The sequence below is a fragment of the Anolis sagrei genome, chromosome 7 (assembly GCF_037176765.1).
Source record: "Anolis sagrei isolate rAnoSag1 chromosome 7, rAnoSag1.mat, whole genome shotgun sequence".
In the NCBI taxonomy this organism is placed as follows: domain Eukaryota; kingdom Metazoa; phylum Chordata; class Lepidosauria; order Squamata; family Dactyloidae; genus Anolis; species Anolis sagrei.
The window spans coordinates 8,969,688-8,982,811 of NC_090027.1; positions in this window are offsets into that span (position 1 = coordinate 8,969,688).

Consider the following 13,124-nt stretch of genomic DNA (forward strand, 5'->3'; position numbering starts at 1 on the left):
AAAACAAGAACAGACATAGTCCTGAGTTATTCACCCATCGAAAGCTTTTCGGAAGAGAAAGGTTTTACAGGCTTTCCGAAAAGCAAGTAGTTCTCGGATGGTTCGGGTTTCAACTGGCAAGGCATTCCATAAATAAGGGGCCACAATCGAGAAGGCTCTCTGCCTAGTAGAGGACAGATGATAAGTCCGGATGTTGGGGACTTCAAGCATATTTTGGTCTTCGGACCGAAACAATCTCTGGGGTAGGTAGGGGGATAAGCGGGCCCTCAGGTACGCTGGCCCCAGACCATATAAGGCCTTAAACATTAGTACCAGCACCTTGAAAGTAATCCTGTACTGAGTATTCATGCCAAGTTTGGTCCAGATCTATCATTGTTTGAGTGACCCGCAGTGCTCTCTGGATGTAGGTGAACTACAACTCCAAAACTCAAGGTCAGTGCCCACCAAATCCTTCCAGGATTTTGTGTTGGTCATGGGAGTTCTGTGTGCCAAGTTTGGTTCAATTTCATCGTTGGTGGAGTTCAGAATCCTCTTTGATTGTAGGTGAACTATAAATCCCAACAAATACAACTCCCAAATGACAAAATTTATTCCCCACCCACAACCTCATCAGTATTCAAATTTGGGCGTATTGGGTATTTGTGCCAAATTTGGTCCAGTGAATGAAAATACACCCATGCATATCAAATATTTGCATTATAATTCATAACAGTAGTAAAATTACAGTTATGAAGTAACAGCGAAAATAATTTTATGGTTGGGGGTCACCACAACATGAGGAAATGTATTAAGCCAGTGTTTCTCAACCTGGGGGTCGGGACCCCTAGGGGGGTAGCGAGGGGGTGTCAGAGGCGTCACCAAAGACAATTAGAAAACACAGTATTTTCTGTTGATTGTGGGGGTTCTGTGTGGGAAGTTGTCCCAATTTTATCATTGGTGGAGTTCAGAATGCTCTTTGATTATAGGTGAACTATAAATCCCAGCCACTACCACATCCAAATGTCAAGGTCTATCTTCCCCAAACTGCGTCAGTGTCCACATTTGGTCACATTGAGTATTCATGCCAAGTTTGGTCCAGATGCATCAGTGCTCTCTGGATTTAGGTAAACTATAACTCCAAAACCCAAGGTCAATACCCACCACACTCTTCCAGAATTTGTTGTTGGTCATGGGAACTCTGTGTCCCAAGTTTGGTTCAATTCCCTCATTGGTGGAGTTCAGAATGCTCTTTGATATTGTAGGTGAACTATAAATCCCAGCAACTACAACTCCCAAATGACAAAATCAATCCTCCCCTCAACCCCACCAGTATTCAAATTTGGGCATATCGAATATTTGTGCCAAATGAATGAAAATACATCCTGCATATTGGATATTTACAAGATGATTCATAACAGGAGCAAAATTATAGTTGTGAAGTAGCAATGAAAATAAATTGATGGTTGGGGGTCACCACAACATAAGGACCTGTATTAAGGGGTTATGGCATTAGGAAGGTTGAGAACCACTGTATTAAGGAGTCACAGCATTGGGAAGGTTGAGAACCATTGCCCTATACTATAAGTTAATAGGCCTGGGCGGTTTCGTTCGTTAATTTTGTAATTCGTTAAATATTCGTTAATTTTAGCAGTTACAAAACGATTACAAAACTTATTTTTAAACCCGGAAGTGTTTTTAAATATCGAAACGGCATGCGCCAAAAAATTTTGTATTTCCGTCCATTTCGGAAATACGTAAGATGGCTTGGCTAGATGCTTGCTGGGAGCTCTCCTCTCTCTCCTCTCCTTAGCCAGTCAGAGCCTGAAAGAGGAGGAGGAGGAGGAGGAGAGGGCGGGGAAGGCGCCGGCTGAGCAAGCGAGCAAGAGGGCGAGTGACCCTCAGCGGGAAGGCGGCCCGTCCCTCCTTCCTCACCTTTGCGGTGGGTGTGCTTCGTTCTCCCAATTCCTTAGCGGAGGGCTGGGCTAGATGGCCTTTGGGGAGCCCTTCTCCCAATTTCGCATTGCTTTGGAGGAGCCGGGCCCGACTCGGCGGCAGCGCTTGAGGGCCCGCCAGAGTGAGTGCCTGCCTTCCCTCCTTAATAATAATTTCTCCTCCCTATTCTACTAAATTAATAATTAAATTGAAAAAATATTGAAAAAATATTGAAAAAATATTGAAAAAATATTGAAAAAATATTGAAAAAATATTGAAAAAATATTGAAAAAATATTGAAAAAATATTGAAAAAATATTGAAAAAATATTGAAAAAAAAGGGTGCCATCTTTACAAAATGTTTTGTAAATATTAACGAAATTTCGTAAATACCGAACTTTTTAAAGGGAAAATTTTGTAATTATTTTAAATATCGAAACAAAAAAAAACCCCAAATACAAATCGATTTTAGAAACAAATTTTTGCGTTGTTACCCAGGCCTATAAGTTAAGTAAAACACTTAAATGATAAAACTGAATATATACATCATGTTTCCATATCACTCGTACAGTTTATCCCAATCAGCCCCATGTATGTGGTTCTCAGACGTATTGCTTTGCTTAAAAACAGAGCTGCTTTATATGTTATTTTTGGGTCTTGGCCACACATAACATATGTTGTTCTGATGTGGGATTCCCAACAAATTGTTTGTTTGATATATGAACCAAGGTATAAGTCTCTCACCTTCTGGTACAATTTACAATCAAAGAATACCTGTGCTACAGCCTCAATTTCAGGTGCTCTGCAAATACATATGTTTGGGTTGTTCACCATCTTATATAAGGAATGCCATTTTACTACACTAGCTTGCATTGCAGCTAATTAAACTAAGCCCTTAAACTGCTCTTTTTAAAAGCAAACCTGCCTATATTCAGCTATACCATTCACCTATGCTGAATGGGCAGTTGGATCTTTGTAGGTATTTCTCAAGAATGACATGAGCAGCTGCTGTTTTGGAGCTATTTACAGTTATCCATCCCTGCATCAACATCTCCCATTGTCACTGGCTGTGTGTCACACGGAACCGTGACAGGTTTACATAGCACGAAAACCCAGATATTCAAGCATGCCTTTTTGTGGGTCAGCAGCCTCCGAAGGAAAATGTTGTTTTGTTGTCATATAGACACAAGGGGAGTTGTGTTTTTGCTGGAGAATGACAATATGCAAACTCTCTCACTCTCTTCTCAGTATGATCTGTGTTTCCCTCCATTGTTCAGTGACAGATTTTTCTGAGAACTTTGGTCTGCAAAAAAAGAGCAGTTTCGTTCATGTTAGTATTTCATCCTAGTTTGCAAAAAAAAAAAAAAAGATAAAGAAGAAGGATTACAGCAATATGGGTTTTTCAGCAAGGTATGGGGTAGATGACTAATAGACTTGGTTAATCCACAAAAAAAGGTTCAAAACTCATTTCGGATGTAGGTGGTTCACTTCTAAAGTGAATTCCGATTTTCACAGAAAAAAAAGCAGGGAAAAGCAAGCGGAGGAAATTCCTTCCTTCCCTGGTTTAAAACTGGCTTCTCTGGCTTGAGCCAAGGCCAGGAAATCCTTTCCTTCTCTGGTTTAAAATTGGCATCTCTGACTTTAAAACCGGCTTCTCTGGCTTGAGCCAAGGTCAGGAAATCCTTTCCTTCTCTGGTTTAAAACTGGCTTCACTGGCTTTAAAACTGGCTTCTCTGGCTTGAGCCAAGACCAGGAAATTCTTTCCTTCTCTGGTTTAAAACTGGCTTCTCTGGCTTTAAAACTGGCTTCTCTGGCTTGAGCCAAGACCAGGAAATTCTTTTCCTCTCTGGTTTAAAACTGGCTTCTCTGGCTTGAGCCAAGGCCAGGAAATTCTTTTCCTCTCTGGTTTAAAACTGGCTTCTCTGGCTTGAGCCAAGGCCAGGAAATTCTTTCCTTCTCTGGTTTAAAACTGGCTTCTCTGGCTTGAGAAAAGGCCAGGAAATTCTTTCCTTCTCTGGTTTAAAACTGGCTTTTCTGGTTTTAAAACTGGCTTCTCTGATCACCTTGATTAGCATTTAATAGCTTGGAAGTGCCTGTCAGACTACACAGAGAAGCCATTGAAATCCACAAGCATGTGGACAATTTCAACAGAAAGGAAGAAACCATGAAAATGAACAAAATCTGACTACCAGTATTAAAAAAACTCTAAAATTACAACAGCAAAACAACAGAGAGTAAACAATCAGGCACATCAAATCACCTCTCAATAAAACATCCCCTCAGGCACTTCCAAGCCATTAAATGCTAAATGAAACATTCACACCTAGCTCCAGCAGACAAGAGTCCTTTGTCCCACCCTGGTCATTCCACAGATATATAAACCCATTTTCCTACTTCCAACAGACCTCACTACCTCTGAGGATGCTTGCCATAGATGCATAGACGTCAGGAGAAAATGCCTCTAGAACATGGCCATATAGCCCGGAAAAACCTACAACAACCCAAGTCCAAAATTGCAAATTGGCTTTGAAAGCGGTGTGAAAACTGCCAGAATTGTGTGTTTCTTCTTTCAAGAAGAAATTTAATGAAGAATTACATCTCTATGTGTCTTCATTGTTCTAGGGGTGCTGTGCAATTTCAACAACAACAAGAACAACGACAAAACTGTAAGCAATTTTGCAACATTTTGTGTGCAGAAATGAACCGACATGAATTTGAATCTTGTGAAACTGAAATTTGTATTGAAACTTGCAAAGAATGTGTTGAGAATGAAAAGGAAGGGAAAATGATAAGCTTCCTGATCTTAGTTTTTCCACCTGCCTGCTTCCCTTATTACACTTTATCCTCCCCTTTCCTGTTCAACCTTAAATGGATGGACTTGGCACAGTGAGACAAGAGACCAAGTATATACATTACCTAGGAAACTGGGCAAACCTTGCTTTTCGCACATGCTATTCTTTGATGATGCAACATAGTACAAGAAGAAAAAACTATATAGTTATCGCTCTAGGCAGTTGGGGAACATGCCATTCAAAATGTATCTTATTGGATAACTTGCGGCCTTCCCACACGGACCTATATCCCAGAATATCAAGGCAGAAAATCCCACAATATCTGCTTTGAACTAGGTTATCTGAGTCCACACTGCCATATATTCCACTCCAAAACAGATAATGTGGGATTTATTCAGCTGTGTGGAAGGGGCCTAAGTAGACACTTGTACCAGGTCTGTAGGGAGCAATGGGAGGAAAACAAATGAAAACTGCATTGCATATATCTTAGAATCATAGAATCCTAGAGTTGAAAGAGACCTTGTGGGCCCTCCAGTCCAACCCCCTGCCAAGAAGCAGGAAAATCACATTCAAACCCCATTGGCACACTTTGGGAGGGCTCTGGAACTTCCTATTTAGGTGTTAAGTAGGCATGGTTAGATCCAGTCAGAATCTTCATTATTTGGAATAAAGTCAAAAAGATTATTTTTTTAAAGCAATTTTGAACTTTTTTAGGAAACCGGAAGTCCCCTTGCCCTTCCAAAGCTACCCTCGCCATTTTTTTCCAATTCAGGAAGTGAGACGGAAATGATTCAGCGTTTCCCCCGCTTCTAGTCTCTGGCTTTGGCTCAAACCAGATAACCCAGTTCTAAACCAGAAAAGGATGAATTAAATTTCCTCCTGTTTGCTTTTCCTGCTTCTGGCTCAAGCCAGAGAAGTGAGTTATAAACCAGAGAAGGGTGAATTTCCTCCTGATTGCTTTTCCTGCTTCTGGCTCAAGCCAGAGAAGTGAGTTATAAACCAGAGAAGGGTGAATTTCCTCCCGATTGCTTTTCCTGCCTCTGGCTCAAGCCAGAGAAGAGGGTAATAAACTAGAGAAGGGTGAATTTCCTCCCGTTTGCTTTTCCTGCTTCTGGCTCAAGCCAGAGAAGTGGGTTATAAACCAGAGAAGGGTGCATTTCCTCCCGTTTGCTTTTCCTGCTTCTGGCTCAAGCCAGAGAAGAGGGTAATAAACTAGAGAAGGGTGAATTTCCTCCCGTTTGCTTTTCCTGCTTCTGGCTCAAGCCAGAGAAGTGAGATATAAACCAGAGAAGGGTGAATTTCCTCCCATTTGCTTTTCCTGCTTCTGGCTCAAGCCAGAGAAGTGAGTTATAAACCAGAGAAGGGTGAATTTCCTCCCGTTTGCTCTTTCTACTTCTGGCTCAAGCCAGAGTAGTGGTTTATAAATCAGAGAAGGGTGAATTTCCTCCAGTTTGCTTTTTCTGCATCTGGCTCAAGCCAGAGAAGCCAGTTTTAAACCAGAGAAGGGTGAATTTCCTCCTGATTGCTTTTCCTGCTTCTGGCTCAAGCCAGAGAAGCCAGTTTTAAACCAGAGAAGGGTGAATTTCCTGGAGTAAAAGATCTACTTTCAAAGTGAAGCCACCCAATGAAACAGGAAATAACACTTTCAAATGGTTAACAAAAGGATTCAAAAGTCTCGGAAGTTTCAAATAGTTTTGAATATTTTTTTCCTGTGAAAATTGGAAGTGACTTTAGAATCGAACTACCAGCACCCCCTACATACTAAACGAGATTTGTACCATTTTTTTTTTCAAACAAGCCTAGTGTTAAGATACAGCGATACGGAAAAGACTGCCATGTGCGCTGACCAAGTCTTGGCCCTCACAAAAATGATGCGATTTGGGGATAGTTTCCCTTGGGTTTTCCTTCCAGTAAATGAGCAGATGGGCTGTAACCCAGTTATTAGGTTTCCCTTGGGACTCAAGTGATTCAATTAGGGGAAGGTTGAGGAAGAAGTTGAGGACCACATATGATCCCCACACTATGCTTTCTCCTCTACCCAATCTCGATATAGCTGAATTTGTATCTAGGCTAACCCAGATTTCTGTGCCTGGTCCCATTATCCCTTGGTTGGTCAGCCATGACCTGATGTGCAAAGTGTTAAAGCTCATTCACAGGGTCTTTTGATAAGATCTGCTTCCTTCTTGCAAGGTGTCCCTCATTTCCAGATCAGTCAGAATCTTTCACGAAAGTCTGTGGTTATTCTATCAGCATGGGCTTTGCAAAAGCTTAGAACATTTATACACAGTTGGCAAAGCGGCTCTCGCTTCAATCCATTTTGTGAGAAGAATGTCCAATCCCCTTCGTCCCAAACTTCTTTCAAAAGAAATGAGATCTTACCTTAAGTTCTGCAGATTTTTTTTGCAGAGTTTCACTCATTTTAATTAACTTGCAGTGGAGCTGAGGTCCTGGCAGGCTTTGATCTTGCGAGTTCAACTTTCGTGTAGTCTATCACAAATGCCAATCACCTTGCTTCTCCTTGTCAAGAAAGGAAGAAACTTTAAATGGAACTGAAAAGCAAATTTAAGATTGGATTTAACACACTGTGCCCAAAACTTTAGGTACATGAGGCACACTTTTTTCCCCTTTGGATTAAAATTGGAGGCAACACTCAGCTTCCAGGAATATTCTGCTACTCTTCTAGCTGCAAAAGCAGTAAAGGTTACAGGTTATCTACCATGTATGGCTGAGTAAATTCACACATTCTCTGAAGTGAAAGCTGGAAAATCTGTGTAAAAGCAAAGGTGATCCAAAATCAGACTAAGAAGTGAAGCCTAGGTGATACATAGTGGATGAAGTCAAGGTTGAAGGTCATATTCAGGAATAAAAGTAATTGGGAGCTAGATATTTGTTGGGCAGCCAGGTTCCAATATGGTAAGACCTGTGCTGCTAAATGTAATGTTCGTTTGTGATATTCACAGAACTCAAAAACCACTGGGGGAATTGACACCAAATTTGGACACAAGACACCTAACAGTCCACTTTATGTCCTCCACTCAACAAAATTGATTTTGTCATTTGGGAATTGTCGTTGCTGGGATTTATAGTTTACCTACAATCAAAGAGCATTCTGAACTCCACCAATGATGGAATTGGGCCAAACTGAGAACACAGGGCTCCCATGACCAACAGAAAAATGGGAAAGGTTTGGTGGACATTGACCTTAAGTTTGGGAATTATAGTTCACCCACATCCAGAGAGCACTGTGGACTCAAACAATGATGGATCCAGACCAAACTTGGCATATTCCATATGCCCAAATATGAACACAGATGGAGTTTAAGGGAAATAGACCTTGACATTTGAGAGTTGTAGTTGCTGGGATTTATAGTTCACCTACAATCAAAGAGCATTCTGAACACCACCAATGATGGAATTAAACCAAACATGGCATACAGGACTTCCATGACCAACAGAACACGCTGGAAGGGTTTGGTGGGCATTGACCTTGAGTTTGGGAGTTGTAGTTCACCTACATCCAGAGAGCACTGTGGACTCAAACAATGATGGATCTGGACCAAACTTGACACAAAAATTCCATATGCCCAAATATGAACACAGATGGAGGAAATAGACCTTTACATTTGGGATTTGTAGTTACTGGGATTTATAGTTCACTACAATTAAAGAGCATTCTGAAACCCACAAACTACAGAAATGGGGCAAACTTCCCACACAGATTTAAACTGTTGTATCATGCTTAATCCTGCCTTTTTACCCTGCTTATATATAGTTGGATGGATTGGTTACTTATAGCTGTCAATCAGTGCTGTTTGGCTCCACCTCTTCCTGCAGGAGGGGAGTGCTTCCTTTCTTTTCATTCTGCCATCAGAATTTCTACCAGATGGACGTGAGTAAGAGACTTGACTCTAAAAGACCCTGATTTAAATTACCTCTCAGCACCAATTCTGAGGTTTTTTACCCTTGACAGTTGTGCTTCATGTTCAGACCAACCTGAACGACATTGCAATTCTCAAGCCCCTCCAAACCGGTTCTTTTGGCACCAGAGAAAGATCCTGAGTCTTCAAAGCATAGGCCATCTGAACTGGGGTTGTGGTTTGCTCCGGCATTCACAGCCATTGAGGAAAGAGGAAACTTGGAAAGGCTTCTCAGCCTCAAACACCTTGGACCCAGGAGTAATTGAGACTGTAACGTATATTTTCCTTCACCCCTCTGAAGTTTCCAGCTCATTGCTTTAAAGAAATAACTCTTTGTGATCAATAAAACTTATTCTGAGTTATTTACAGCGTTTTGGGTTTTTGAGAGTTCCAGTTTCCTATAGGAGGGCAAGAAGCAATCCCCTGGGGAAAGATGTCACGTCCATGCCTCCTTCATTAAGAATTATAGCCCCCAGGTGCGACGGCACAGTTTGGTGAGCACTGCATGATGGATCTGGACTAAACTTGGCACAAATATTCCATATGCCCAAATGTGAACACTGGTGGAGTTTGGGGAAATTGACCTTGACATTTGGGAGATGTAGTTACTGGGATTTATAGTTCACCTATAATCAAAGAGCATTCTGAACTCCACCAACAATGGAATTGAACCAAACTTGGCACACAGAACTCCCATGACCAACAGAAAGTACTGTGTTTTCTGGTGATCTTTGGCGACCCTTCTGACACCCCCTCATGATCCCCGCTCAGGGGTCCTAACTCTCAGGTTGAGAAATGCTGCCAAAAGACCATCCAATCCAACTCCCTTCACCAGGGCAAGGAAACGTAATCAAAGCCCTCCTGACAAAGAGTCATCCAGCCATAGATATAGATAAATATATATGATTCACACACAGAGAGAGATAGTATCATAGATTTGAAAAAGGACCCCTAAAGAAGGACAGTTATATGTTGCATATTCCAGAGTAGGAAACCAGACACTCTCCACATCAACACTGACAACGAAACAGCAAGAAATACTGTTTACTAGGCTTGGGTAACCACGGAAAAATTTGGTTCTAAACTCGTTTTGTTTTTAGGGGGCCCTTGCGTTTCGTTTTTTTTTAATAATTCCGAAATTTTCCTTTAAAAAATTTCAAAATTTACGAAATTTCGTAAAATTACGAATCGATTCGTCAATGGCGGACGAGATTGCGCAATATGCTAAAAAAAAAAAACCTCCAAATGGGACAGGAGGAACTTCTGAAGCTTCCCTCTCCCTCTGTAATTTTGAAATAATTTTGAAATAATTTTGAAATAATTTTGAAATAATTTCGAAATAATTTTGAAATAATTTTGAAATAATTTTGAAATAATTTCGAAATAATTTTGAAATAAATTGAAAAAATTGTTTCGAATCTTAATTGCTCCTCACACAATTCCTGCATGGCTCAATATTGGATCATAAGCTAATTTAAATACGAATCAATAACGAATTACGAAATTAACGAACGAAACCGCCCAAGCCTACTGTTTACCCACAAGCATAAAGGAATTACATATATTAGAAACCAACACTTTCTCATTACTTTATTTTCCAGATCACCAGACTGGGCCACAGCAATGCGTGGCACAGGACGGCTATATATATATATATATATATATATGCACATTATGGGGAAGGTGAAATTCCTGCACTTGATTTTGATAACTCTTGGACCCCCAAATTTCCAACAACCCTTTAAAAAACGATGATCTGGGGACAGTTTTTACCTGCAACCATGGTGAATGTCCCAACACCCATAGAAAGACCCATATTGAATAAGACCTCTCAATGGTTAGGAGGCAGTGGGTGTATCCATCATGGAACTATTCATAAGCCCAGTCTCGACAGATATTGATCCTTCTAAAGTTGCAAATATAGGTGCTGTATCAAATTTAACATGGATATTTGAAAGTGGATAGCTGGCCCAGTGAAGTGGTCTGAAGGTGATTTCAATAGAAACTCTATACACAAAGGCTTTCTTATCTAGGGTGGTAGTTTGCTAATACCTTTCCTTGGGTATCATATTTCATTGGCTGGATAGAGTTGCAAGTACCCCTCTTGGGCTGCTGCAACAGCAAATATAATTTCCTCCTCTTCCAGCAAACACAAATAAAATAATATTAATGTCCTTGGAGAATCATGCACAAATCTTGAGACAGCATTACTATTGTAGCCTTTATTATGACCTGTGTTGTAGTGTCATTACATTGTACAGGAATAATTTTCAAACTGATATGATTATTTTGAATTGCCAGCATGTTCGTTTTCTCTTTCAAACATACCATATATATTCTTATATACATCAGCTAGTTAAGGTCAGATTTGGGCCCAAAATTATGGATTTTGATGTAAGCTGTGAGTCATTCCACAGACAACGGTAGAAACCAGCACCACCACAAGGAACCAGTTACCCAAGGCCATTTCCATTGTGATTTTCTCACCTAAGCATCTAAACCAGTCAAAAACAGCACCATGGTATTAGTCCTTTTTAAAGGTTCTCCAGGAACAGACTAAACAGATATGTTTCTTGGTTGTTGTAGTTTTTTTCAAGCTATATGGCCATGTTCTAGAGGCATTCTCTCCTGACATTTCGCCTGCATCTATGGCAAGCATCCTCAGTGATGAGGAGATATTGGAAAAATAGATATTTATTGATTGATTTATGCATAAAAATCATATGTACTTTAAATATATAGAATATTCAGGCTCTCTCTCTGTGCAGCAAGAATGCTAACAGACAAGCAAACTGCTTGTCTTCAGAAGGGGCTGAAGAGGGAGGGGATGACATTCCAGGGAAGAGAGCTAAGACACAGGCTGGTACGAGAAGGCCCACTGTCTTCCCTCTAAGTAAGAAGCCTCTTGACATCTCAGAGAGGGCCTCTTGATTGATGAATATAAGCACAGCCAACAGGGAGGGGGAACATTCTATGCTTAATGTATTCTATGCTTGCTCTGCAGCAAGACAGAGACATGCTTTTTGCATGTTGGAAAGGGACACTTGATATTTCTATGATGCTAGGATGATGTAGGGATGTTGATGATTGTATGAAGATGTATGTTCTTTGTTTGCTTGAAGGTGGAAAACTATAAAAGGGCAGTCCGCACCTTGATCGGGACTCTGGTTTGCTTTTGGGATGCGAGTCGCCAGCTGGATAAATAAAAAGCCATTCTTTTCTTATATCCAGAAAGGATGTCTCTTGGTATTATCTCTCCTTTCCTCAAAACCTATTCTCTGCCATTTCATCAGAGGTAGTGACGTCTGTTGGAATTAGGAAAATGGGTTTATATATCTGTTGAATGACCAGGGTGGGACAAATCAAAGCGCCTTCTGAATGCCATCAATGATGGAATTAAATCAAACATGGCACACAGAATTCCCATGACCAAGAGAAAATATTGGGAAGGTCTGGTGGACATTGACCTTGAGTTTTTGGAGTTGTAGTTCACCTATATCCAGACTGTGGACTCAAGCAATGATGGATCTGGATCAAACTTGGCACAAATACTCAATATGCCCAAATGTGAATACTGATAGAGTTTGGGGAAAATAGACCTTGTCGTTTTGGAGTTGAAGTTGTTGGGTTTATAGTTCACCCACAATGAAATAGCATTGTGAATCCCACCAATGATAGAATTGGATCAAACTTTCCACACAGAACCCCCATGACCAACAGAAAATACTATTTTTTCTGATGGTCTTTGGTGACCCCTCTGACACCCCCTCGTGACCCCACAGGAGTCCCGACCCCCAGGTTGAGAAACACTGTATTAAGGGATCACAGCATTAGGAAGGTTGAGAACCACTGCCCTAAAGCATTGTCTGGATGCCCCAGGGGAAAACGCGGGAGGGTGCGCACTATACGTGCGGTCTGGATGCACCCTTAGTGATCTGTGGATACGTTGTTCCAGTTATTTGGGTTCTATATTTAAACTTATATTTCTAGACTCATATATGAGTTTATACTTTAATGTAATAATAAGATAATATTATTTAATAATCTTTTTCCTCACCTTTTCTCCTCACCCCTCTCAATTTAATAACATTAGAAATAAAGACATGTGACTTTTTAGCCAGGTGAACCGTTCCAATAATGAAACAAATTGAAGGATTTAAAATGTATTAACAATTGCCAGATCTGATTTATTTTCATAGAGCCAGAAGCTCAATTAACTAACTCAAGGATGATCCTCAGTATAAATGATAACCTTAAAACAAAATTGCTGCACAAGCGAGGAATGCAAAGAAGGCAAATGACAGATTGCAAGAGGTGTGATTTTTTTAAAATGAGAGAGAAAAAAAGTTACATTTAGCAGATGAAGGATACCACAGCATTGAGCTGCCAAATGTGGTGCTTTCTATTCAGCTTTTGAATCCAAAAAGGTTTAAAACATGGATGTTTATGCAGGGTCGGGACAAGAACTGTGAACACCATGATGGAAAGGAGAATGAGAGGTGTG